General features: G+C 51.1%; 63 non-coding genes across 63 annotated transcripts; all 63 read right to left on the bottom strand.

The window, feature by feature from the left end:
* Positions 1 to 29: 29 nt before the first annotated feature.
* trnal-aag (transfer RNA leucine (anticodon AAG)) lies at positions 30 to 111 on the bottom strand. Its single transcript has one exon. It is a non-coding gene; the product is annotated as a tRNA-Leu (tRNA).
* A 524-nt stretch (positions 112 to 635) lies between these two features.
* Positions 636 to 717, bottom strand: trnal-uag (transfer RNA leucine (anticodon UAG)). Its single transcript has one exon. It is a non-coding gene; the product is annotated as a tRNA-Leu (tRNA).
* Positions 718 to 844: 127 nt separating this feature from the next.
* trnag-ucc (transfer RNA glycine (anticodon UCC)) lies at positions 845 to 916 on the bottom strand. The gene has a single exon. It is a non-coding gene; the product is annotated as a tRNA-Gly (tRNA).
* Positions 917 to 1,241: 325 nt separating this feature from the next.
* On the bottom strand, positions 1,242 to 1,323 carry trnal-aag (transfer RNA leucine (anticodon AAG)). The gene has a single exon. It is a non-coding gene; the product is annotated as a tRNA-Leu (tRNA).
* A 127-nt stretch (positions 1,324 to 1,450) lies between these two features.
* Positions 1,451 to 1,522, bottom strand: trnag-ucc (transfer RNA glycine (anticodon UCC)). Its single transcript has one exon. It is a non-coding gene; the product is annotated as a tRNA-Gly (tRNA).
* Positions 1,523 to 1,847: 325 nt separating this feature from the next.
* Positions 1,848 to 1,929, bottom strand: trnal-aag (transfer RNA leucine (anticodon AAG)). The gene has a single exon. It is a non-coding gene; the product is annotated as a tRNA-Leu (tRNA).
* Positions 1,930 to 2,056: 127 nt separating this feature from the next.
* trnag-ucc (transfer RNA glycine (anticodon UCC)) lies at positions 2,057 to 2,128 on the bottom strand. Its single transcript has one exon. It is a non-coding gene; the product is annotated as a tRNA-Gly (tRNA).
* A 325-nt stretch (positions 2,129 to 2,453) lies between these two features.
* On the bottom strand, positions 2,454 to 2,535 carry trnal-uag (transfer RNA leucine (anticodon UAG)). Its single transcript has one exon. It is a non-coding gene; the product is annotated as a tRNA-Leu (tRNA).
* Positions 2,536 to 2,662: 127 nt separating this feature from the next.
* Positions 2,663 to 2,734, bottom strand: trnag-ucc (transfer RNA glycine (anticodon UCC)). Its single transcript has one exon. It is a non-coding gene; the product is annotated as a tRNA-Gly (tRNA).
* A 325-nt stretch (positions 2,735 to 3,059) lies between these two features.
* trnal-uag (transfer RNA leucine (anticodon UAG)) lies at positions 3,060 to 3,141 on the bottom strand. The gene has a single exon. It is a non-coding gene; the product is annotated as a tRNA-Leu (tRNA).
* Positions 3,142 to 3,268: 127 nt separating this feature from the next.
* On the bottom strand, positions 3,269 to 3,340 carry trnag-ucc (transfer RNA glycine (anticodon UCC)). Its single transcript has one exon. It is a non-coding gene; the product is annotated as a tRNA-Gly (tRNA).
* A 325-nt stretch (positions 3,341 to 3,665) lies between these two features.
* trnal-aag (transfer RNA leucine (anticodon AAG)) lies at positions 3,666 to 3,747 on the bottom strand. Its single transcript has one exon. It is a non-coding gene; the product is annotated as a tRNA-Leu (tRNA).
* A 524-nt stretch (positions 3,748 to 4,271) lies between these two features.
* Positions 4,272 to 4,353, bottom strand: trnal-uag (transfer RNA leucine (anticodon UAG)). Its single transcript has one exon. It is a non-coding gene; the product is annotated as a tRNA-Leu (tRNA).
* Positions 4,354 to 4,480: 127 nt separating this feature from the next.
* Positions 4,481 to 4,552, bottom strand: trnag-ucc (transfer RNA glycine (anticodon UCC)). The gene has a single exon. It is a non-coding gene; the product is annotated as a tRNA-Gly (tRNA).
* Positions 4,553 to 4,877: 325 nt separating this feature from the next.
* Positions 4,878 to 4,959, bottom strand: trnal-uag (transfer RNA leucine (anticodon UAG)). The gene has a single exon. It is a non-coding gene; the product is annotated as a tRNA-Leu (tRNA).
* Positions 4,960 to 5,086: 127 nt separating this feature from the next.
* On the bottom strand, positions 5,087 to 5,158 carry trnag-ucc (transfer RNA glycine (anticodon UCC)). Its single transcript has one exon. It is a non-coding gene; the product is annotated as a tRNA-Gly (tRNA).
* Positions 5,159 to 5,482: 324 nt separating this feature from the next.
* Positions 5,483 to 5,564, bottom strand: trnal-aag (transfer RNA leucine (anticodon AAG)). The gene has a single exon. It is a non-coding gene; the product is annotated as a tRNA-Leu (tRNA).
* Positions 5,565 to 6,088: 524 nt separating this feature from the next.
* trnal-uag (transfer RNA leucine (anticodon UAG)) lies at positions 6,089 to 6,170 on the bottom strand. The gene has a single exon. It is a non-coding gene; the product is annotated as a tRNA-Leu (tRNA).
* A 127-nt stretch (positions 6,171 to 6,297) lies between these two features.
* trnag-ucc (transfer RNA glycine (anticodon UCC)) lies at positions 6,298 to 6,369 on the bottom strand. Its single transcript has one exon. It is a non-coding gene; the product is annotated as a tRNA-Gly (tRNA).
* A 325-nt stretch (positions 6,370 to 6,694) lies between these two features.
* On the bottom strand, positions 6,695 to 6,776 carry trnal-uag (transfer RNA leucine (anticodon UAG)). Its single transcript has one exon. It is a non-coding gene; the product is annotated as a tRNA-Leu (tRNA).
* Positions 6,777 to 6,903: 127 nt separating this feature from the next.
* trnag-ucc (transfer RNA glycine (anticodon UCC)) lies at positions 6,904 to 6,975 on the bottom strand. The gene has a single exon. It is a non-coding gene; the product is annotated as a tRNA-Gly (tRNA).
* Positions 6,976 to 7,300: 325 nt separating this feature from the next.
* Positions 7,301 to 7,382, bottom strand: trnal-aag (transfer RNA leucine (anticodon AAG)). Its single transcript has one exon. It is a non-coding gene; the product is annotated as a tRNA-Leu (tRNA).
* Positions 7,383 to 7,509: 127 nt separating this feature from the next.
* trnag-ucc (transfer RNA glycine (anticodon UCC)) lies at positions 7,510 to 7,581 on the bottom strand. The gene has a single exon. It is a non-coding gene; the product is annotated as a tRNA-Gly (tRNA).
* Positions 7,582 to 7,906: 325 nt separating this feature from the next.
* trnal-aag (transfer RNA leucine (anticodon AAG)) lies at positions 7,907 to 7,988 on the bottom strand. The gene has a single exon. It is a non-coding gene; the product is annotated as a tRNA-Leu (tRNA).
* Positions 7,989 to 8,114: 126 nt separating this feature from the next.
* trnag-ucc (transfer RNA glycine (anticodon UCC)) lies at positions 8,115 to 8,186 on the bottom strand. The gene has a single exon. It is a non-coding gene; the product is annotated as a tRNA-Gly (tRNA).
* Positions 8,187 to 8,512: 326 nt separating this feature from the next.
* Positions 8,513 to 8,594, bottom strand: trnal-aag (transfer RNA leucine (anticodon AAG)). Its single transcript has one exon. It is a non-coding gene; the product is annotated as a tRNA-Leu (tRNA).
* Positions 8,595 to 8,721: 127 nt separating this feature from the next.
* trnag-ucc (transfer RNA glycine (anticodon UCC)) lies at positions 8,722 to 8,793 on the bottom strand. The gene has a single exon. It is a non-coding gene; the product is annotated as a tRNA-Gly (tRNA).
* A 325-nt stretch (positions 8,794 to 9,118) lies between these two features.
* On the bottom strand, positions 9,119 to 9,200 carry trnal-aag (transfer RNA leucine (anticodon AAG)). Its single transcript has one exon. It is a non-coding gene; the product is annotated as a tRNA-Leu (tRNA).
* A 127-nt stretch (positions 9,201 to 9,327) lies between these two features.
* On the bottom strand, positions 9,328 to 9,399 carry trnag-ucc (transfer RNA glycine (anticodon UCC)). Its single transcript has one exon. It is a non-coding gene; the product is annotated as a tRNA-Gly (tRNA).
* Positions 9,400 to 9,724: 325 nt separating this feature from the next.
* On the bottom strand, positions 9,725 to 9,806 carry trnal-aag (transfer RNA leucine (anticodon AAG)). Its single transcript has one exon. It is a non-coding gene; the product is annotated as a tRNA-Leu (tRNA).
* Positions 9,807 to 9,932: 126 nt separating this feature from the next.
* On the bottom strand, positions 9,933 to 10,004 carry trnag-ucc (transfer RNA glycine (anticodon UCC)). Its single transcript has one exon. It is a non-coding gene; the product is annotated as a tRNA-Gly (tRNA).
* Positions 10,005 to 10,330: 326 nt separating this feature from the next.
* On the bottom strand, positions 10,331 to 10,412 carry trnal-aag (transfer RNA leucine (anticodon AAG)). Its single transcript has one exon. It is a non-coding gene; the product is annotated as a tRNA-Leu (tRNA).
* Positions 10,413 to 10,539: 127 nt separating this feature from the next.
* Positions 10,540 to 10,611, bottom strand: trnag-ucc (transfer RNA glycine (anticodon UCC)). The gene has a single exon. It is a non-coding gene; the product is annotated as a tRNA-Gly (tRNA).
* A 325-nt stretch (positions 10,612 to 10,936) lies between these two features.
* On the bottom strand, positions 10,937 to 11,018 carry trnal-aag (transfer RNA leucine (anticodon AAG)). The gene has a single exon. It is a non-coding gene; the product is annotated as a tRNA-Leu (tRNA).
* A 127-nt stretch (positions 11,019 to 11,145) lies between these two features.
* On the bottom strand, positions 11,146 to 11,217 carry trnag-ucc (transfer RNA glycine (anticodon UCC)). The gene has a single exon. It is a non-coding gene; the product is annotated as a tRNA-Gly (tRNA).
* Positions 11,218 to 11,542: 325 nt separating this feature from the next.
* Positions 11,543 to 11,624, bottom strand: trnal-uag (transfer RNA leucine (anticodon UAG)). The gene has a single exon. It is a non-coding gene; the product is annotated as a tRNA-Leu (tRNA).
* A 127-nt stretch (positions 11,625 to 11,751) lies between these two features.
* Positions 11,752 to 11,823, bottom strand: trnag-ucc (transfer RNA glycine (anticodon UCC)). Its single transcript has one exon. It is a non-coding gene; the product is annotated as a tRNA-Gly (tRNA).
* Positions 11,824 to 12,148: 325 nt separating this feature from the next.
* On the bottom strand, positions 12,149 to 12,234 carry trnal-aag (transfer RNA leucine (anticodon AAG)). The gene has a single exon. It is a non-coding gene; the product is annotated as a tRNA-Leu (tRNA).
* A 126-nt stretch (positions 12,235 to 12,360) lies between these two features.
* On the bottom strand, positions 12,361 to 12,432 carry trnag-ucc (transfer RNA glycine (anticodon UCC)). Its single transcript has one exon. It is a non-coding gene; the product is annotated as a tRNA-Gly (tRNA).
* A 326-nt stretch (positions 12,433 to 12,758) lies between these two features.
* trnal-uag (transfer RNA leucine (anticodon UAG)) lies at positions 12,759 to 12,840 on the bottom strand. Its single transcript has one exon. It is a non-coding gene; the product is annotated as a tRNA-Leu (tRNA).
* Positions 12,841 to 12,967: 127 nt separating this feature from the next.
* On the bottom strand, positions 12,968 to 13,039 carry trnag-ucc (transfer RNA glycine (anticodon UCC)). The gene has a single exon. It is a non-coding gene; the product is annotated as a tRNA-Gly (tRNA).
* Positions 13,040 to 13,364: 325 nt separating this feature from the next.
* trnal-uag (transfer RNA leucine (anticodon UAG)) lies at positions 13,365 to 13,446 on the bottom strand. Its single transcript has one exon. It is a non-coding gene; the product is annotated as a tRNA-Leu (tRNA).
* Positions 13,447 to 13,573: 127 nt separating this feature from the next.
* Positions 13,574 to 13,645, bottom strand: trnag-ucc (transfer RNA glycine (anticodon UCC)). Its single transcript has one exon. It is a non-coding gene; the product is annotated as a tRNA-Gly (tRNA).
* Positions 13,646 to 13,970: 325 nt separating this feature from the next.
* On the bottom strand, positions 13,971 to 14,052 carry trnal-aag (transfer RNA leucine (anticodon AAG)). Its single transcript has one exon. It is a non-coding gene; the product is annotated as a tRNA-Leu (tRNA).
* Positions 14,053 to 14,178: 126 nt separating this feature from the next.
* On the bottom strand, positions 14,179 to 14,250 carry trnag-ucc (transfer RNA glycine (anticodon UCC)). Its single transcript has one exon. It is a non-coding gene; the product is annotated as a tRNA-Gly (tRNA).
* Positions 14,251 to 14,576: 326 nt separating this feature from the next.
* On the bottom strand, positions 14,577 to 14,658 carry trnal-aag (transfer RNA leucine (anticodon AAG)). Its single transcript has one exon. It is a non-coding gene; the product is annotated as a tRNA-Leu (tRNA).
* A 524-nt stretch (positions 14,659 to 15,182) lies between these two features.
* On the bottom strand, positions 15,183 to 15,264 carry trnal-aag (transfer RNA leucine (anticodon AAG)). The gene has a single exon. It is a non-coding gene; the product is annotated as a tRNA-Leu (tRNA).
* Positions 15,265 to 15,788: 524 nt separating this feature from the next.
* Positions 15,789 to 15,870, bottom strand: trnal-uag (transfer RNA leucine (anticodon UAG)). Its single transcript has one exon. It is a non-coding gene; the product is annotated as a tRNA-Leu (tRNA).
* A 127-nt stretch (positions 15,871 to 15,997) lies between these two features.
* On the bottom strand, positions 15,998 to 16,069 carry trnae-uuc (transfer RNA glutamic acid (anticodon UUC)). The gene has a single exon. It is a non-coding gene; the product is annotated as a tRNA-Glu (tRNA).
* Positions 16,070 to 16,394: 325 nt separating this feature from the next.
* trnal-aag (transfer RNA leucine (anticodon AAG)) lies at positions 16,395 to 16,480 on the bottom strand. Its single transcript has one exon. It is a non-coding gene; the product is annotated as a tRNA-Leu (tRNA).
* Positions 16,481 to 16,606: 126 nt separating this feature from the next.
* Positions 16,607 to 16,678, bottom strand: trnag-ucc (transfer RNA glycine (anticodon UCC)). The gene has a single exon. It is a non-coding gene; the product is annotated as a tRNA-Gly (tRNA).
* A 326-nt stretch (positions 16,679 to 17,004) lies between these two features.
* Positions 17,005 to 17,086, bottom strand: trnal-uag (transfer RNA leucine (anticodon UAG)). Its single transcript has one exon. It is a non-coding gene; the product is annotated as a tRNA-Leu (tRNA).
* A 127-nt stretch (positions 17,087 to 17,213) lies between these two features.
* On the bottom strand, positions 17,214 to 17,285 carry trnag-ucc (transfer RNA glycine (anticodon UCC)). Its single transcript has one exon. It is a non-coding gene; the product is annotated as a tRNA-Gly (tRNA).
* Positions 17,286 to 17,610: 325 nt separating this feature from the next.
* trnal-aag (transfer RNA leucine (anticodon AAG)) lies at positions 17,611 to 17,696 on the bottom strand. The gene has a single exon. It is a non-coding gene; the product is annotated as a tRNA-Leu (tRNA).
* Positions 17,697 to 17,822: 126 nt separating this feature from the next.
* On the bottom strand, positions 17,823 to 17,894 carry trnag-ucc (transfer RNA glycine (anticodon UCC)). The gene has a single exon. It is a non-coding gene; the product is annotated as a tRNA-Gly (tRNA).
* A 326-nt stretch (positions 17,895 to 18,220) lies between these two features.
* trnal-uag (transfer RNA leucine (anticodon UAG)) lies at positions 18,221 to 18,302 on the bottom strand. The gene has a single exon. It is a non-coding gene; the product is annotated as a tRNA-Leu (tRNA).
* Positions 18,303 to 18,429: 127 nt separating this feature from the next.
* Positions 18,430 to 18,501, bottom strand: trnag-ucc (transfer RNA glycine (anticodon UCC)). The gene has a single exon. It is a non-coding gene; the product is annotated as a tRNA-Gly (tRNA).
* Positions 18,502 to 18,826: 325 nt separating this feature from the next.
* On the bottom strand, positions 18,827 to 18,908 carry trnal-uag (transfer RNA leucine (anticodon UAG)). Its single transcript has one exon. It is a non-coding gene; the product is annotated as a tRNA-Leu (tRNA).
* Positions 18,909 to 19,035: 127 nt separating this feature from the next.
* trnag-ucc (transfer RNA glycine (anticodon UCC)) lies at positions 19,036 to 19,107 on the bottom strand. The gene has a single exon. It is a non-coding gene; the product is annotated as a tRNA-Gly (tRNA).
* A 325-nt stretch (positions 19,108 to 19,432) lies between these two features.
* On the bottom strand, positions 19,433 to 19,514 carry trnal-aag (transfer RNA leucine (anticodon AAG)). Its single transcript has one exon. It is a non-coding gene; the product is annotated as a tRNA-Leu (tRNA).
* Positions 19,515 to 19,640: 126 nt separating this feature from the next.
* Positions 19,641 to 19,712, bottom strand: trnag-ucc (transfer RNA glycine (anticodon UCC)). Its single transcript has one exon. It is a non-coding gene; the product is annotated as a tRNA-Gly (tRNA).
* Positions 19,713 to 20,038: 326 nt separating this feature from the next.
* Positions 20,039 to 20,120, bottom strand: trnal-uag (transfer RNA leucine (anticodon UAG)). Its single transcript has one exon. It is a non-coding gene; the product is annotated as a tRNA-Leu (tRNA).
* A 126-nt stretch (positions 20,121 to 20,246) lies between these two features.
* On the bottom strand, positions 20,247 to 20,318 carry trnag-ucc (transfer RNA glycine (anticodon UCC)). The gene has a single exon. It is a non-coding gene; the product is annotated as a tRNA-Gly (tRNA).
* Positions 20,319 to 20,507: the final 189 nt, after the last annotated feature.

Genomic DNA, 20,507 nt, shown 5'->3' with positions numbered 1-20,507 from the left:
AACGAGACGGCGTTAGCACCCTACAAAAGTGGCAGCGGTGGGATTCGAACCCACGCCTCCGGAGAGACTGGAGCCTTAATCCAGCGCCTTGGACCGCTCGGCCACGCTACCTTGTTGTCAGCTCTTGGCCACCCGAGATCTTCCCGAAGCTGATCGATTGTCCAGGAGCTCATAAGACTTTTCTAATGCCCGCAAGCTGTTGAATGTCACAAGATAAAACACATCTTTCTTTAGTTTCTGCATTGGCCTGGAATCGAACCCGGGTCAACTGCTTGGAAGGCAGCTATGCTTGCCACTATACCACCAATGCCCACAACGGCCTCCATGATCGCACGGCATTTGGGGCCACGGTTCAACTTTTCACACCACGACTTACGTCCAACGAGTAAGAGATTGCCCTAAGCCTGGTATATACTTCTGCCGAGTTTGGAACACTTGGCCTAATCTGGATGTGTTCGACCGTCACAAGAGACAAAATGCCTCTTCACGGTTTGTATTGTCTGGGAATGGAGCCACTATACCTACGATGCCCCAAAAAGCATCAAGGACCGCACAACATTTCGAGCCACAGTTCACCTTTTCAAACCCAATTACTGACGTGAAAGCAACGAGACGGCGTTAGCACCCTACAAAAGTGGCAGCGGTGGGATTTGAACCCACGCCTCCGGAGAGACTGGAGCCTAAATCCAGCGCCTTGGACCGCTCGGCCACGCTACCCCGTTGTCAGCTCTAGGCAACCCGAGATCTTCCCGAAGCTGATCGATTGTCCAGGAGCTCATAAGACTTTTCTAATGCCCGCAAGCGGTTGAATGTCACAAGATAAAACACATCTTTCTTAAGTTTCTGCATTGGCCGGGAATCGAACCCGGGTCAACTGCTTGGAAGGCAGCTATGCTTGCCACTATACCACCAATGCCCACAACGGCCTCCATGATCGCACGGCATTTGGGGCCACGGTTCAACTTTTTACACCACGACTTACGTCCAACGAGTAAGAGATTGCCCTAAGCCTGGTATATACTTCTGCCGAGTTTGGAACACTTGGCCTAATCTGGATGTGTTCGACCGTCACAAGAGACAAAATGCCTCTTCACGGTTTGTATTGTCTGGGAATGGAGCCACTATACCTACGATGCCCCAAAAAGCATCAAGGACCGCACAACATTTCGAGCCACAGTTCACCTTTTCAAACCCAATTACTGACGTGAAAGCAACGAGACGGCGTTAGCACCCTACAAAAGTGGCAGCGGTGGGATTCGAACCCACGCCTCCGGAGAGACTGGAGCCTTAATCCAGCGCCTTGGACCGCTCGGCCACGCTACCTTGTTGTCAGCTCTTGGCCACCCGAGATCTTCCCGAAGCTGATCGATTGTCCAGGAGCTCATAAGACTTTTCTAATGCCCGCAAGCGGTTGAATGTCACAAGATAAAACACATCTTTCTTAAGTTTCTGCATTGGCCGGGAATCGAACCCGGGTCAACTGCTTGGAAGGCAGCTATGCTTGCCACTATACCACCAATGCCCACAACGGCCTCCATGATCGCACGGCATTTGGGGCCACGGTTCAACTTTTCACACCACGACTTACGTCCAACGAGTAAGAGATTGCCCTAAGCCTGGTATATACTTCTGCCGAGTTTGGAACACTTGGCCTAATCTGGATGTGTTCGACCGTCACAAGAGACAAAATGCCTCTTCACGGTTTGTATTGTCTGGGAATGGAGCCACTATACCTACGATGCCCCAAAAAGCATCAAGGACCGCACAACATTTCGAGCCACAGTTCACCTTTTCAAACCCAATTACTGACGTGAAAGCAACGAGACGGCGTTAGCACCCTACAAAAGTGGCAGCGGTGGGATTCGAACCCACGCCTCCGGAGAGACTGGAGCCTTAATCCAGCGCCTTGGACCGCTCGGCCACGCTACCTTGTTGTCAGCTCTTGGCCACCCGAGATCTTCCCGAAGCTGATCGATTGTCCAGGAGCTCATAAGACTTTTCTAATGCCCGCAAGCGGTTGAATGTCACAAGATAAAACACATCTTTCTTAAGTTTCTGCATTGGCCGGGAATCAAACCCGGGTCAACTGCTTGGAAGGCAGCTATGCTTGCCACTATACCACCAATGCCCACAACGGCCTCCATGATCGCACGGCATTTGGGGCCACGGTTCAACTTTTCACACCACGACTTACGTCCAACGAGTAAGAGATTGCCCTAAGCCTGGTATATACTTCTGCCGAGTTTGGAACACTTGGCCTAATCTGGATGTGTTCGACCGTCACAAGAGACAAAATGCCTCTTCACGGTTTGTATTGTCTGGGAATGGAGCCACTATACCTACGATGCCCCAAAAAGCATCAAGGACCGCACAACATTTCGAGCCACAGTTCACCTTTTCAAACCCAATTACTGACGTGAAAGCAACGAGACGGCGTTAGCACCCTACAAAAGTGGCAGCGGTGGGATTCGAACCCACGCCTCCGGAGAGACTGGAGCCTAAATCCAGCGCCTTGGACCGCTCGGCCACGCTACCCCGTTTTCAGCTTTAGGCAACCCGAGATCTTCCCGAAGCTGATCGATTGTCCAGGAGCTCATAAGACTTTTCTAATGCCCGCAAGCGGTTGAATGTCACAAGATAAAACACATCTTTCTTAAGTTTCTGCATTGGCCGGGAATCGAACCCGGGTCAACTGCTTGGAAGGCAGCTATGCTTGCCACTATACCACCAATGCCCACAACGGCCTCCATGATCGCACGGCATTTGGGGCCACGGTTCAACTTTTTACACCACGACTTACGTCCAACGAGTAAGAGATTGCCCTAAGCCTGGTATATACTTCTGCCGAGTTTGGAACACTTGGCCTAATCTGGATGTGTTTGACCGTCACAAGAGACAAAATGCCTCTTCACGGTTTGTATTGTCTGGGAATGGAGCCACTATACCTACGATGCCCCAAAAAGCATCAAGGACCGCACAACATTTCGAGCCACAGTTCACCTTTTCAAACCCAATTACTGACGTGAAAGCAACGAGACGGCGTTAGCACCCTACAAAAGTGGCAGCAGTGGGATTCGAACCCACGCCTCCGGAGAGACTGGAGCCTAAATCCAGCGCCTTGGACCGCTCGGCCACGCTACCCCGTTGTCAGCTCTAGGCAACCCGAGATCTTCCCGAAGCTGATCGATTGTCCAGGAGCTCATAAGACTTTTCTAATGCCCGCAAGCGGTTGAATGTCACAAGATAAAACACATCTTTCTTAAGTTTCTGCATTGGCCGGGAATCGAACCCGGGTCAACTGCTTGGAAGGCAGCTATGCTTGCCACTATACCACCAATGCCCACAACGGCCTCCATGATCGCACGGCATTTGGGGCCACGGTTCAACTTTTTACACCACGACTTACGTCCAACGAGTAAGAGATTGCCCTAAGCCTGGTATATACTTCTGCCGAGTTTGGAACACTTGGCCTAATCTGGATGTGTTCGACCGTCACAAGAGACAAAATGCCTCTTCACGGTTTGTATTGTCTGGGAATGGAGCCACTATACCTACGATGCCCCAAAAAGCATCAAGGACCGCACAACATTTCGAGCCACAGTTCACCTTTTCAAACCCAATTACTGACGTGAAAGCAACGAGACGGCGTTAGCACCCTACAAAAGTGGCAGCGGTGGGATTCGAACCCACGCCTCCGGAGAGACTGGAGCCTTAATCCAGCGCCTTGGACCGCTCGGCCACGCTACCTTGTTGTCAGCTCTTGGCCACCCGAGATCTTCCCGAAGCTGATCGATTGTCCAGGAGCTCATAAGACTTTTCTAATGCCCGCAAGCTGTTGAATGTCACAAGATAAAACACATCTTTCTTAAGTTTCTGCATTGGCCTGGAATCGAACCCGGGTCAACTGCTTGGAAGGCAGCTATGCTTGCCACTATACCACCAATGCCCACAATGGCCTCCATGATCGCACGGCATTTGGGGCCACGGTTCAACTTTTCACACCACGACTTACGTCCAACGAGTAAGAGATTGCCCTAAGCCTGGTATATACTTCTGCCGAGTTTGGAACACTTGGCCTAATCTGGATGTGTTCGACCGTCACAAGAGACAAAATGCCTCTTCACGGTTTGTATTGTCTGGGAATGGAGCCACTATACCTACGATGCCCCAAAAAGCATCAAGGACCGCACAACATTTCGAGCCACAGTTCACCTTTTCAAACCCAATTACTGACGTGAAAGCAACGAGACGGCGTTAGCACCCTACAAAAGTGGCAGCGGTGGGATTTGAACCCACGCCTCCGGAGAGACTGGAGCCTAAATCCAGCGCCTTGGACCGCTCGGCCACGCTACCCCGTTGTCAGCTCTAGGCAACCCGAGATCTTCCCGAAGCTGATCGATTGTCCAGGAGCTCATAAGACTTTTCTAATGCCCGCAAGCGGTTGAATGTCACAAGATAAAACACATCTTTCTTAAGTTTCTGCATTGGCCGGGAATCGAACCCGGGTCAACTGCTTGGAAGGCAGCTATGCTTGCCACTATACCACCAATGCCCACAACGGCCTCCATGATCGCACGGCATTTGGGGCCACGGTTCAACTTTTTACACCACGACTTACGTCCAACGAGTAAGAGATTGCCCTAAGCCTGGTATATACTTCTGCCGAGTTTGGAACACTTGGCCTAATCTGGATGTGTTTGACCGTCACAAGAGACAAAATGCCTCTTCACGGTTTGTATTGTCTGGGAATGGAGCCACTATACCTACGATGCCCCAAAAAGCATCAAGGACCGCACAACATTTCGAGCCACAGTTCACCTTTTCAAACCCAATTACTGACGTGAAAGCAACGAGACGGCGTTAGCACCCTACAAAAGTGGCAGCAGTGGGATTCGAACCCACGCCTCCGGAGAGACTGGAGCCTAAATCCAGCGCCTTGGACCGCTCGGCCACGCTACCCCGTTGTCAGCTCTAGGCAACCCGAGATCTTCCCGAAGCTGATCGATTGTCCAGGAGCTCATAAGACTTTTCTAATGCCCGCAAGCGGTTGAATGTCACAAGATAAAACACATCTTTCTTAAGTTTCTGCATTGGCCGGGAATCGAACCCGGGTCAACTGCTTGGAAGGCAGCTATGCTTGCCACTATACCACCAATGCCCACAACGGCCTCCATGATCGCACGGCATTTGGGGCCACGGTTCAACTTTTTCACCACGACTTACGTCCAACGAGTAAGAGATTGCCCTAAGCCTGGTATATACTTCTGCCGAGTTTGGAACACTTGGCCTAATCTGGATGTGTTCGACCGTCACAAGAGACAAAATGCCTCTTCACGGTTTGTATTGTCTGGGAATGGAGCCACTATACCTACGATGCCCCAAAAAGCATCAAGGACCGCACAACATTTCGAGCCACAGTTCACCTTTTCAAACCCAATTACTGACGTGAAAGCAACGAGACGGCGTTAGCACCCTACAAAAGTGGCAGCGGTGGGATTCGAACCCACGCCTCCGGAGAGACTGGAGCCTTAATCCAGCGCCTTGGACCGCTCGGCCACGCTACCTTGTTGTCAGCTCTTGGCCACCCGAGATCTTCCCGAAGCTGATCGATTGTCCAGGAGCTCATAAGACTTTTCTAATGCCCGCAAGCTGTTGAATGTCACAAGATAAAACACATCTTTCTTAAGTTTCTGCATTGGCCTGGAATCGAACCCGGGTCAACTGCTTGGAAGGCAGCTATGCTTGCCACTATACCACCAATGCCCACAACGGCCTCCATGATCGCACGGCATTTGGGGCCACGGTTCAACTTTTCACACCACGACTTACGTCCAACGAGTAAGAGATTGCCCTAAGCCTGGTATATACTTCTGCCGAGTTTGGAACACTTGGCCTAATCTGGATGTGTTCGACCGTCACAAGAGACAAAATGCCTCTTCACGGTTTGTATTGTCTGGGAATGGAGCCACTATACCTACGATGCCCCAAAAAGCATCAAGGACCGCACAACATTTCGAGCCACAGTTCACCTTTTCAAACCCAATTACTGACGTGAAAGCAACGAGACGGCGTTAGCACCCTACAAAAGTGGCAGCGGTGGGATTTGAACCCACGCCTCCGGAGAGACTGGAGCCTAAATCCAGCGCCTTGGACCGCTCGGCCACGCTACCCCGTTGTCAGCTCTAGGCAACCCGAGATCTTCCCGAAGCTGATCGATTGTCCAGGAGCTCATAAGACTTTTCTAATGCCCGCAAGCGGTTGAATGTCACAAGATAAAACACATCTTTCTTAAGTTTCTGCATTGGCCAGGAATCGAACCCGGGTCAACTGCTTGGAAGGCAGCTATGCTTGCCACTATACCACCAATGCCCACAACGGCCTCCATGATCGCACGGCATTTGGGGCCACGGTTCAACTTTTTACACCACGACTTACGTCCAACGAGTAAGAGATTGCCCTAAGCCTGGTATATACTTCTGCCGAGTTTGGAACACTTGGCCTAATCTGGATGTGTTCGACCGTCACAAGAGACAAAATGCCTCTTCACGGTTTGTATTGTCTGGGAATGGAGCCACTATACCTACGATGCCCCAAAAAGCATCAAGGACCGCACAACATTTCGAGCCACAGTTCACCTTTTCAAACCCAATTACTGACGTGAAAGCAACGAGACGGCGTTAGCACCCTACAAAAGTGGCAGCTGTGGGATTCGAACCCACGCCTCCGGAGAGACTGGAGCCTAAATCCAGCGCCTTGGACCGCTCGGCCACGCTACCCCGTTGTCAGCTCTAGGCAACCCGAGATCTTCCCGAAGCTGATCGATTGTCCAGGAGCTCATAAGACTTTTCTAATGCCCGCAAGCGGTTGAATGTCACAAGATAAAACACATCTTTCTTGAATTTCTGCATTGGCCGGGAATCGAACCCGGGTCAACTGCTTGGAAGGCAGCTATGCTTGCCACTATACCACCAATGCCCACAACGGCCTCCATGATCGCACGGCATTTGGGGCCACGGTTCAACTTTTCACACCACGACTTACGTCCAACGAGTAAGAGATTGCCCTAAGCCTGGTATATACTTCTGCCGAGTTTGGAACACTTGGCCTAATCTGGATGTGTTCGACCGTCACAAGAGACAAAATGCCTCTTCACGGTTTGTATTGTCTGGGAATGGAGCCACTATACCTACGATGCCCCAAAAAGCATCAAGGACCGCACAACATTTCGAGCCACAGTTCACCTTTTCAAACCCAATTACTGACGTGAAAGCAACGAGACGGCGTTAGCACCCTACAAAAGTGGCAGCGGTGGGATTCGAACCCACGCCTCCGGAGAGACTGGAGCCTTAATCCAGCGCCTTGGACCGCTCGGCCACGCTACCTTGTTGTCAGCTCTTGGCCACCCGAGATCTTCCCGAAGCTGATCGATTGTCCAGGAGCTCATAAGACTTTTCTAATGCCCGCAAGCGGTTGAATGTCACAAGATAAAACACATCTTTCTTAAGTTTCTGCATTGGCCGGGAATCGAACCCGGGTCAACTGCTTGGAAGGCAGCTATGCTTGCCACTATACCACCAATGCCCACAACGGCCTCCATGATCGCACGGCATTTGGGGCCACGGTTCAACTTTTCACACCACGACTTACGTCCAACGAGTAAGAGATTGCCCCAAGCCTGGTATATACTTCTGCGGAGTTTGGAACACTTGGCCTAATCTGGATGTGTTCGACCGTCACAAGAGACAAAATGCCTCTTCACGGTTTGTATTGTCTGGGAATGGAGCCACTATACCTACGATGCCCCAAAAAGCATCAAGGACCGCACAACATTTCGAGCCACAGTTCACCTTTTCAAACCCAATTACTGACGTGAAAGCAACGAGACGGCGTTAGCACCCTACAAAAGTGGCAGCGGTGGGATTCGAACCCACGCCTCCGGAGAGACTGGAGCCTTAATCCAGCGCCTTGGACCGCTCGGCCACGCTACCTTGTTGTCAGCTCTTGGCAACCCGAGATCTTCCCGAAGCTGATCGATTGTCCAGGAGCTCATAAGACTTTTCTAATGCCCGCAAGCGTTGAATGTCACAAGATAAAACACATCTTTCTTAAGTTTCTGCATTGGCCGGGAATCGAACCCGGGTCAACTGCTTGGAAGGCAGCTATGCTTGCCACTATACCACCAATGCCCACAACGGCCTCCATGATCGCACGGATTTTGGAGCCACGGTTCAACTTTTCACACCACCGACTTACGTCCAACGAGTAAGAGATTGCCCTAAGCCTGGTATATACTTCTGCCGAGTTTGGAACACTTGGCCTAATCTGGATGTGTTCGACCGTCACAAGAGACAAAATGCCTCTTCACGGTTTGTATTGTCTGGGAATGGAGCCACTATACCTACGATGCCCCAAAAAGCATCAAGGACCGCACAACATTTCGAGCCACAGTTCACCTTTTCAAACCCAATTACTGACGTGAAAGCAACGAGACGGCGTTAGCACCCTACAAAAGTGGCAGCGGTGGGATTCGAACCCACGCCTCCGGAGAGACTGGAGCCTTAATCCAGCGCCTTGGACCGCTCGGCCACGCTACCTTGTTGTCAGCTCTTGGCCACCCGAGATCTTCCCGAAGCTGATCGATTGTCCAGGAGCTCATAAGACTTTTCTAATGCCCGCAAGCGGTTGAATGTCACAAGATAAAACACATCTTTCTTAAGTTTCTGCATTGGCCGGGAATCCAACCCGGGTCAACTGCTTGGAAGGCAGCTATGCTTGCCACTATACCACCAATGCCCACAACGGCCTCCATGATCGCACGGCATTTGGGGCCACGGTTCAACTTTTCACACCACGACTTACGTCCAACGAGTAAGAGATTGCCCTAAGCCTGGTATATACTTCTGCCGAGTTTGGAACACTTGGCCTAATCTGGATGTGTTCGACCGTCACAAGAGACAAAATGCCTCTTCACGGTTTGTATTGTCTGGGAATGGAGCCACTATACCTACGATGCCCCAAAAAGCATCAAGGACCGCACAACATTTCGAGCCACAGTTCACCTTTTCAAACCCAATTACTGACGTGAAAGCAACGAGACGGCGTTAGCACCCTACAAAAGTGGCAGCGGTGGGATTCGAACCCACGCCTCCGGAGAGACTGGAGCCTTAATCCAGCGCCTTGGACCGCTCGGCCACGCTACCTTGTTGTCAGCTCTTGGCCACCCGAGATCTTCCCGAAGCTGATCGATTGTCCAGGAGCTCATAAGACTTTTCTAATGCCCGCAAGCGGTTGAATGTCACAAGATAAAACACATCTTTCTTAAGTTTCTGCATTGGCCGGGAATCGAACCCGGGTCAACTGCTTGGAAGGCAGCTATGCTTGCCACTATACCACCAATGCCCACAACGGCCTCCATGATCGCACGGCATTTGGGGCCACGGTTCAACTTTTCACACCACGACTTACGTCCAACGAGTAAGAGATTGCCCCAAGCCTGGTATATACTTCTGCGGAGTTTGGAACACTTGGCCTAATCTGGATGTGTTCGACCGTCACAAGAGACAAAATGCCTCTTCACGGTTTGTATTGTCTGGGAATGGAGCCACTATACCTACGATGCCCCAAAAAGCATCAAGGACCGCACAACATTTCGAGCCACAGTTCACCTTTTCAAACCCAATTACTGACGTGAAAGCAACGAGACGGCGTTAGCACCCTACAAAAGTGGCAGCGGTGGGATTCGAACCCACGCCTCCGGAGAGACTGGAGCCTTAATCCAGCGCCTTGGACCGCTCGGCCACGCTACCTTGTTGTCAGCTCTTGGCAACCCGAGATCTTCCCGAAGCTGATCGATTGTCCAGGAGCTCATAAGACTTTTCTAATGCCCGCAAGCGTTGAATGTCACAAGATAAAACACATCTTTCTTAAGTTTCTGCATTGGCCGGGAATCGAACCCGGGTCAACTGCTTGGAAGGCAGCTATGCTTGCCACTATACCACCAATGCCCACAACGGCCTCCATGATCGCACGGATTTTGGAGCCACGGTTCAACTTTTCACACCACCGACTTACGTCCAACGAGTAAGAGATTGCCCTAAGCCTGGTATATACTTCTGCCGAGTTTGGAACACTTGGCCTAATCTGGATGTGTTCGACCGTCACAAGAGACAAAATGCCTCTTCACGGTTTGTATTGTCTGGGAATGGAGCCACTATACCTACGATGCCCCAAAAAGCATCAAGGACCGCACAACATTTCGAGCCACAGTTCACCTTTTCAAACCCAATTACTGACGTGAAAGCAACGAGACGGCGTTAGCACCCTACAAAAGTGGCAGCGGTGGGATTCGAACCCACGCCTCCGGAGAGACTGGAGCCTTAATCCAGCGCCTTGGACCGCTCGGCCACGCTACCTTGTTGTCAGCTCTTGGCCACCCGAGATCTTCCCGAAGCTGATCGATTGTCCAGGAGCTCATAAGACTTTTCTAATGCCCGCAAGCGGTTGAATGTCACAAGATAAAACACATCTTTCTTAAGTTTCTGCATTGGCCGGGAATCGAACCCGGGTCAACTGCTTGGAAGGCAGCTATGCTTGCCACTATACCACCAATGCCCACAACGGCCTCCATGATCGCACGGCATTTGGGGCCACGGTTCAACTTTTCACACCACGACTTACGTCCAACGAGTAAGAGATTGCCCTAAGCCTGGTATATACTTCTGCCGAGTTTGGAACACTTGGCCTAATCTGGATGTGTTCGACCGTCACAAGAGACAAAATGCCTCTTCACGGTTTGTATTGTCTGGGAATGGAGCCACTATACCTACGATGCCCCAAAAAGCATCAAGGACCGCACAACATTTCGAGCCACAGTTCACCTTTTCAAACCCAATTACTGACGTGAAAGCAACGAGACGGCGTTAGCACCCTTCAAAAGTGGCAGCGGTGGGATTCGAACCCACGCCTCCGGAGAGACTGGAGCCTTAATCCAGCGCCTTGGACCGCTCGGCCACGCTACCTTGTTGTCAGCTCTTGGCCACCCGAGATCTTCCCGAAGCTGATCGATTGTCCAGGAGCTCATAAGACTTTTCTAATGCCCGCAAGCGGTTGAATGTCACAAGATAAAACACATCTTTCTTAAGTTTCTGCATTGGCCGGGAATCAAACCCGGGTCAACTGCTTGGAAGGCAGCTATGCTTGCCACTATACCACCAATGCCCACAACGGCCTCCATGATCGCACGGCATTTGGGGCCACGGTTCAACTTTTCACACCACGACTTACGTCCAACGAGTAAGAGATTGCCCTAAGCCTGGTATATACTTCTGCCGAGTTTGGAACACTTGGCCTAATCTGGATGTGTTCGACCGTCACAAGAGACAAAATGCCTCTTCACGGTTTGTATTGTCTGGGAATGGAGCCACTATACCTACGATGCCCCAAAAAGCATCAAGGACCGCACAACATTTCGAGCCACAGTTCACCTTTTCAAACCCAATTACTGACGTGAAAGCAACGAGACGGCGTTAGCACCCTACAAAAGTGGCAGCGGTGGGATTTGAACCCACGCCTCCGGAGAGACTGGAGCCTAAATCCAGCGCCTTGGACCGCTCGGCCACGCTACCCCGTTGTCAGCTCTAGGCAACCCGAGATCTTCCCGAAGCTGATCGATTGTCCAGGAGCTCATAAGACTTTTCTAATGCCCGCAAGCGGTTGAATGTCACAAGATAAAACACATCTTTCTTAAGTTTCTGCATTGGCCAGGAATCGAACCCGGGTCAACTGCTTGGAAGGCAGCTATGCTTGCCACTATACCACCAATGCCCACAACGGCCTCCATGATCGCACGGCATTTGGGGCCACGGTTCAACTTTTTACACCACGACTTACGTCCAACGAGTAAGAGATTGCCCTAAGCCTGGTATATACTTCTGCCGAGTTTGGAACACTTGGCCTAATCTGGATGTGTTCGACCGTCACAAGAGACAAAATGCCTCTTCACGGTTTGTATTGTCTGGGAATGGAGCCACTATACCTACGATGCCCCAAAAAGCATCAAGGACCGCACAACATTTCGAGCCACAGTTCACCTTTTCAAACCCAATTACTGACGTGAAAGCAACGAGACGGCGTTAGCACCCTACAAAAGTGGCAGCGGTGGGATTCGAACCCACGCCTCCGGAGAGACTGGAGCCTTAATCCAGCGCCTTGGACCGACCGCTCGGCCACGCTACCTTGTTGTCAGCTCTTGGCAACCCGAGATCTTCCCGAAGCTGATCGATTGTCCAGGAGCTCATAAGACTTTTCTAATGCCCGCAAGCGTTGAATGTCACAAGATAAAACACATCTTTCTTAAGTTTCTGCATTGGCCGGGAATCGAACCCGGGTCAACTGCTTGGAAGGCAGCTATGCTTGCCACTATACCACCAATGCCCACAACGGCCTCCATGATCGCACGGATTTTGGAGCCACGGTTCAACTTTTCACACCACCGACTTACGTCCAACGAGTAAGAGATTGCCCTAAGCCTGGTATATACTTCTGCCGAGTTTGGAACACTTGGCCTAATCTGGATGTGTTCGACCGTCACAAGAGACAAAATGCCTCTTCACGGTTTGTATTGTCTGGGAATGGAGCCACTATACCTACGATGCCCCAAAAAGCATCAAGGACCGCACAACATTTCGAGCCACAGTTCACCTTTTCAAACCCAATTACTGACGTGAAAGCAACGAGACGGCGTTAGCACCCTACAAAAGTGGCAGCGGTGGGATTCGAACCCACGCCTCCGGAGAGACTGGAGCCTAAATCCAGCGCCTTGGACCGCTCGGCCACGCTACCCCGTTGTCAGCTCTAGGCAACCCGAGATCTTCCCGAAGCTGATCGATTGTCCAGGAGCTCATAAGACTTTTCTAATGCCCGCAAGCGGTTGAATGTCACAAGATAAAACACATCTTTCTTAAGTTTCTGCATTGGCCGGGAATCCAACCCGGGTCAACTGCTTGGAAGGCAGCTATGCTTGCCACTATACCACCAATGCCCACAACGGCCTCCATGATCGCACGGCATTTGGGGCCACGGTTCAACTTTTTACACCACGACTTACGTCCAACGAGTAAGAGATTGCCCTAAGCCTGGTATATACTTCTGCCGAGTTTGGAACACTTGGCCTAATCTGGATGTGTTCGACCGTCACAAGAGACAAAATGCCTCTTCACGGTTTGTATTGTCTGGGAATGGAGCCACTATACCTACGATGCCCCAAAAAGCATCAAGGACCGCACAACATTTCGAGCCACAGTTCACCTTTTCAAACCCAATTACTGACGTGAAAGCAACGAGACGGCGTTAGCACCCTACAAAAGTGGCAGCTGTGGGATTCGAACCCACGCCTCCGGAGAGACTGGAGCCTAAATCCAGCGCCTTGGACCGCTCGGCCACGCTACCCCGTTGTCAGCTCTAGGCAACCCGAGATCTTCCCGAAGCTGATCGATTGTCCAGGAGCTCATAAGACTTTTCTAATGCCCGCAAGCGGTTGAATGTCACAAGATAAAACACATCTTTCTTAAGTTTCTGCATTGGCCGGGAATCGAACCCGGGTCAACTGCTTGGAAGGCAGCTATGCTTGCCACTATACCACCAATGCCCACAACGGCCTCCATGATTGCACGGCATTTGGGGCCACGGTTCAACTTTTTACACCACGACTTACGTCCAACGAGTAAGAGATTGCCCTAAGCCTGGTATATACTTCTGCCGAGTTTGGAACACTTGGCCTAATCTGGATGTGTTTGACCGTCACAAGAGACAAAATGCCTCTTCACGGTTTGTATTGTCTGGGAATGGAGCCACTATACCTACGATGCCCCAAAAAGCATCAAGGACCGCACAACATTTCGAGCCACAGTTCACCTTTTCAAACCCAATTACTGACGTGAAAGCAACGAGACAGCGTTAGCACCCTACAAAAGTGGCAGCGGTGGGATTCGAACCCACGCCTCCGGAGAGACTGGAGCCTTAATCCAGCGCCTTGGACCGCTCGGCCACGCTACCTTGTTGTCAGCTCTTGGCAACCCGAGATCTTCCCGAAGCTGATCGATTGTCCAGGAGCTCATAAGACTTTTCTAATGCCCGCAAGCGTTGAATGTCACAAGATAAAACACATCTTTCTTAAGTTTCTGCATTGGCCGGGAATCGAACCCGGGTCAACTGCTTGGAAGGCAGCTATGCTTGCCACTATACCACCAATGCCCACAACGGCCTCCATGATCGCACGGATTTTGGAGCCACGGTTCAACTTTTCACACCACCGACTTACGTCCAACGAGTAAGAGATTGCCCTAAGCCTGGTATATACTTCTGCCGAGTTTGGAACACTTGGCCTAATCTGGATGTGTTCGACCGTCACAAGAGACAAAATGCCTCTTCACGGTTTGTATTGTCTGGGAATGGAGCCACTATACCTACGATGCCCCAAAAAGCATCAAGGACCGCACAACATTTCGAGCCACAGTTCACCTTTTCAAACCCAATTACTGACGTGAAAGCAACGAGACGGCGTTAGCACCCTACAAAAGTGGCAGCGGTGGGATTCGAACCCACGCCTCCGGAGAGACTGGAGCCTTAATCCAGCGCCTTGGACCGCTCGGCCACGCTACCTTGTTGTCAGCTCTTGGCCACCCGAGATCTTCCCGAAGCTGATCGATTGTCCAGGAGCTCATAAGACTTTTCTAATGCCCGCAAGCGGTTGAATGTCACAAGATAAAACACATCTTTCTTAAGTTTCTGCATTGGCCTGGAATCGAACCCGGGTCAACTGCTTGGAAGGCAGCTATGCTTGCCACTATACCACCAATGCCCACAACGGCCTCCATGATCGCACGGCATTTGGGGCCACGGTTCAACTTTTCACACCACGACTTACGTCCAACGAGTAAGAGATTGCCCTAAGCCTGGTATATACTTCTGCCGAGTTTGGAACACTTGGCCTAATCTGGATGTGTTCGACCGTCACAAGAGACAAAATGCCTCTTCACGGTTTGTATTGTCTGGGAATGGAGCCACTATACCTACGATGCCCCAAAAAGCATCAAGGACCGCACAACATTTCGAGCCACAGTTCACCTTTTCAAACCCAATTACTGACGTGAAAGCAACGAGACGGCGTTAGCACCCTACAAAAGTGGCAGCGGTGGGATTCGAACCCACGCCTCCGGAGAGACTGGAGCCTTAATCCAGCGCCTTGGACCGCTCGGCCACGCTACCTTGTTGTCAGCTCTTGGCCACCCGAGATCTTCCCGAAGCTGATCGATTGTCCAGGAGCTCATAAGACTTTTCTAATGCCCGCAAGCGGTTGAATGTCACAAGATAAAACACATCTTTCTTAAGTTTCTGCATTGGCCTGGAATCGAACCCGGGTCAACTGCTTGGAAGGCAGCTATGCTTGCCACTATACCACCAATGCCCACAACGGCCTCCATGATCGCACGGCATTTGGGGCCACGGTTCAACTTTTCACACCACGACTTACGTCCAACGAGTAAGAGATTGCCCTAAGCCTGGTATATACTTCTGCCGAGTTTGGAACACTTGGCCTAATCTGGATGTGTTCGACCGTCACAAGAGACAAAATGCCTCTTCACGGTTTGTATTGTCTGGGAATGGAGCCACTATACCTACGATGCCCCAAAAAGCATCAAGGACCGCACAACATTTCGAGCCACAGTTCACCTTTTCAAACCCAATTACTGACGTGAAAGCAACGAGACGGCGTTAGCACCCTACAAAAGTGGCAGCGGTGGGATTCGAACCCACGCCTCCGGAGAGACTGGAGCCTAAATCCAGCGCCTTGGACCGCTCGGCCACGCTACCCCGTTGTCAGCTCTAGGCAACCCGAGATCTTCCCGAAGCTGATCGATTGTCCAGGAGCTCATAAGACTTTTCTAATGCCCGCAAGCGGTTGAATGTCACAAGATAAAACACATCTTTCTTAAGTTTCTGCATTGGCCAGGAATCGAACCCGGGTCAACTGCTTGAAAGGCAGCAATGCTTGCCACTATACCACCAATGCCCACAACGGCCTCCATGATCGCACGGCATTTGGGGCCACGGTTCAACTTTTTACACCACGACTTACGTCCAACGAGTAAGAGATTGCCCTAAGCCTGGTATATACTTCTTCCGAGTTTGGAACACTTGGCCTAATCTGGATGTGTTCGACCGTCACAAGAGACAAAATGCCTCTTCACGGTTTGTATTGTCTGGGAATGGAGCCACTATACCTACGATGCCCCAAAAAGCATCAAGGACCGCACAACATTTCGAGCCACAGTTCACCTTTTCAAACCCAATTACTGACGTGAAAGCAACGAGACGGCGTTAGCACCCTACAAAAGTGGCAGCGGTGGGATTCGAACCCACGCCTCCGGAGAGACTGGAGCCTTAATCCAGCGCCTTGGACCGACCGCTCGGCCACGCTACCTTGTTGTCAGCTCTTGGCAACCCGAGATCTTCCCGAAGCTGATCGATTGTCCAGGAGCTCATAAGACTTTTCTAATGCCCGCAAGCGTTGAATGTCACAAGATAAAACACATCTTTCTTAAGTTTCTGCATTGGCCGGGAATCGAACCCGGGTCAACTGCTTGGAAGGCAGCTATGCTTGCCACTATACCACCAATGCCCACAACGGCCTCCATGATCGCACGGATTTTGGAGCCACGGTTCAACTTTTCACACCACCGACTTACGTCCAACGAGTAAGAGATTGCCCTAAGCCTGGTATATACTTCTGCCGAGTTTGGAACACTTGGCCTAATCTGGATGTGTTCGACCGTCACAAGAGACAAAATGCCTCTTCACGGTTTGTATTGTCTGGGAATGGAGCCACTATACCTACGATGCCCCAAAAAGCATCAAGGACCGCACAACATTTCGAGCCACAGTTCACCTTTTCAAACCCAATTACTGACGTGAAAGCAACGAGACGGCGTTAGCACCCTACAAAAGTGGCAGCGGTGGGATTCGAACCCACGCCTCCGGAGAGACTGGAGCCTAAATCCAGCGCCTTGGACCGCTCGGCCACGCTACCCCGTTGTCAGCTCTAGGCAACCCGAGATCTTCCCGAAGCTGATCGATTGTCCAGGAGCTCATAAGACTTTTCTAATGCCCGCAAGCGGTTGAATGTCACAAGATAAAACACATCTTTCTTAAGTTTCTGCATTGGCCAGGAATCGAACCCGGGTCAACTGCTTGGAAGGCAGCTATGCTTGCCACTATACCACCAATGCCCACAACGGCCTCCATGATCGCACGGCATTTGGGGCCACGGTTCAACTTTTTACACCACGACTTACGTCCAACGAGTAAGAGATTGCCCTAAGCCTGGTATATACTTCTGCCGAGTTTGGAACACTTGGCCTAATCTGGATGTGTTCGACCGTCACAAGAGACAAAATGCCTCTTCACGGTTTGTATTGTCTGGGAATGGAGCCACTATACCTACGATGCCCCAAAAAGCATCAAGGACCGCACAACATTTCGAGCCACAGTTCACCTTTTCAAACCCAATTACTGACGTGAAAGCAACGAGACGGCGTTAGCACCCTACAAAAGTGGCAGCGGTGGGATTCGAACCCACGCCTCCGGAGAGACTGGAGCCTTAATCCAGCGCCTTGGACCGACCGCTCGGCCACGCTACCTTGTTGTCAGCTCTTGGCAACCCGAGATCTTCCCGAAGCTGATCGATTGTCCAGGAGCTCATAAGACTTTTCTAATGCCCGCAAGCGTTGAATGTCACAAGATAAAACACATCTTTCTTAAGTTTCTGCATTGGCCGGGAATCGAACCCGGGTCAACTGCTTGGAAGGCAGCTATGCTTGCCACTATACCACCAATGCCCACAACGGCCTCCATGATCGCACGGATTTTGGAGCCACGGTTCAACTTTTCACACCACCGACTTACGTCCAACGAGTAAGAGATTGCCCTAAGCCTGGTATATACTTCTGCCGAGTTTGGAACACTTGGCCTAATCTGGATGTGTTCGACCGTCACAAGAGACAAAATGCCTCTTCACGGTTTGTATTGTCTGGGAATGGAGCCACTATACCTACGATGCCCCAAAAAGCATCAAGGACCGCACAACATTTCGAGCCACAGTTCACCTTTTCAAACCCAATTACTGACGTGAAAGCAACGAGACGGCGTTAGCACCCTACAAAAGTGGCAGCGGTGGGATTCGAACCCACGCCTCCGGAGAGACTGGAGCCTAAATCCAGCGCCTTGGACCGCTCGGCCACGCTACCCCGTTGTCAGCTCTAGGCAACCCGAGATCTTCCCGAAGCTGATCGATTGTCCAGGAGCTCATAAGACTTTTCTAATGCCCGCAAGCGGTTGAATGTCACAAGATAAAACACATCTTTCTTAAGTTTCTGCATTGGCCGGGAATCGAACCCGGGTCAACTGCTTGGAAGGCAGCTATGCTTGCCACTATACCACCAATGCCCACAACGGCCTCCATGATCGCACGGCATTTGGGGCCACGGTTCAACTTTTTACACCACGACTTACGTCCAACGAGTTAGAGATTGCCCTAAGCCTGGTATATACTTCTGCCGAGTTTGGAACACTTGGCCTAATCTGGATGTGTTCGACCGTCACAAGAGACAAAATGCCTCTTCACGGTTTGTATTGTCTGGGAATGGAGCCACTATACCTACGATGCCCCAAAAAGCATCAAGGACCGCACAACATTTCGAGCCACAGTTCACCTTTTCAAACCCAATTACTGACGTGAAAGCAACGAGACGGCGTTAGCACCCTACAAAAGTGGCAGCGGTGGGATTCGAACCCACGCCTCTGGAGAGACTGGAGCCTAAATCCAGCGCCTTGGACCGCTCGGCCACGCTACCCCGTTGTCAGCTCTAGGCAACCCGAGATCTTCCCGAAGCTGATCGATTGTCCAGGAGCTCATAAGACTTTTCTAATGCCCGCAAGCGGTTGAATGTCACAAGATAAAACACATCTTTCTTAAGTTTCTGCATTGGCCGGGAATCGAACCCGGGTCAACTGCTTGGAAGGCAGCTATGCTTGCCACTATACCACCAATGCCCACAACGGCCTCCATGATCGCACGGCATTTGGGGCCACGGTTCAACTTTTTACACCACGACTTACGTCCAACGAGTAAGAGATTGCCCTAAGCCTGGTATATACTTCTGCCGAGTTTGGAACACTTGGCCTAATCTGGATGTGTTTGACCGTCACAAGAGACAAAATGCCTCTTCACGGTTTGTATTGTCTGGGAATGGAGCCACTATACCTACGATGCCCCAAAAAGCATCAAGGACCGCACAACATTTCGAGCCACAGTTCACCTTTTCAAACCCAATTACTGACGTGAAAGCAACGAGACAGCGTTAGCACCCTACAAAAGTGGCAGCAGTGGGATTCGAACCCACGCCTCCGGAGAGACTGGAGCCTTAATCCAGCGCCTTGGACCGCTCGGCCACGCTACCTTGTTGTCAGCTCTTGGCAACCCGAGATCTTCCCGAAGCTGATCGATTGTCCAGGAGCTCATAAGACTTTTCTAATGCCCGCAAGCGTTGAATGTCACAAGATAAAACACATCTTTCTTAAGTTTCTGCATTGGCCGGGAATCGAACCCGGGTCAACTGCTTGGAAGGCAGCTATGCTTGCCACTATACCACCAATGCCCACAACGGCCTCCATGATCGCACGGATTTTGGAGCCACGGTTCAACTTTTCACACCACCGACTTACGTCCAACGAGTAAGAGATTGCCCTAAGCCTGGTATATACTTCTGCCGAGTTTGGAACACTTGGCCTAATCTGGATGTGTTCGACCGTCACAAGAGACAAAATGCCTCTTCACGGTTTGTATTGTCTGGGAATGGAGCCACTATACCTACGATGCCCCAAAAAGCATCAAGGACCGCACAACATTTCGAGCCACAGTTCACCTTTTCAAACCCAATTACTGACGTGAAAGCAACGAGACGGCGTTAGCACCCTACAAAAGTGGCAGCTGTGGGATTCGAACCCACGCCTCCGGAGAGACTGGAGCCTAAATCCAGCGCCTTGGACCGCTCGGCCACGCTACCCCGTTGTCAGCTCTTGGCAACCCGAGATCTTCCCGAAGCTGATCGATTGTCCAGGAGCTCATAAGACTTTTCTAATGCCCGCAAGCGTTTTATGTCACAAGATAAAACACATCTTTCTTAAGTTTCTGCATTGGCCGGGAATCGAACCCGGGTCAACTGCTTGGAAGGCAGCTATGCTTGCCACTATACCACCAATGCCCACAACGGCCTCCATGATCGCACGGATTTTGGAGCCACGGTTCAACTTTTCACACCACCGACTTACGTCCAACGAGTAAGAGATTGCCCTAAGCCTGGTATATACTTCTGCCGAGTTTGGAACACTTGGCCTAATCTGGATGTGTTCGACCGTCACAAGAGACAAAATGCCTCTTCACGGTTTGTATT

The sequence above is a fragment of the Hypomesus nipponensis genome, chromosome 3, assembly GCF_054491055.1.
Source record: "Hypomesus nipponensis isolate SF chromosome 3, ASM5449105v1, whole genome shotgun sequence".
In the NCBI taxonomy this organism is placed as follows: Eukaryota; Metazoa; Chordata; class Actinopteri; order Osmeriformes; family Osmeridae; genus Hypomesus; species Hypomesus nipponensis.
This window is presented reverse-complemented; position numbering and strand designations above follow the sequence as displayed.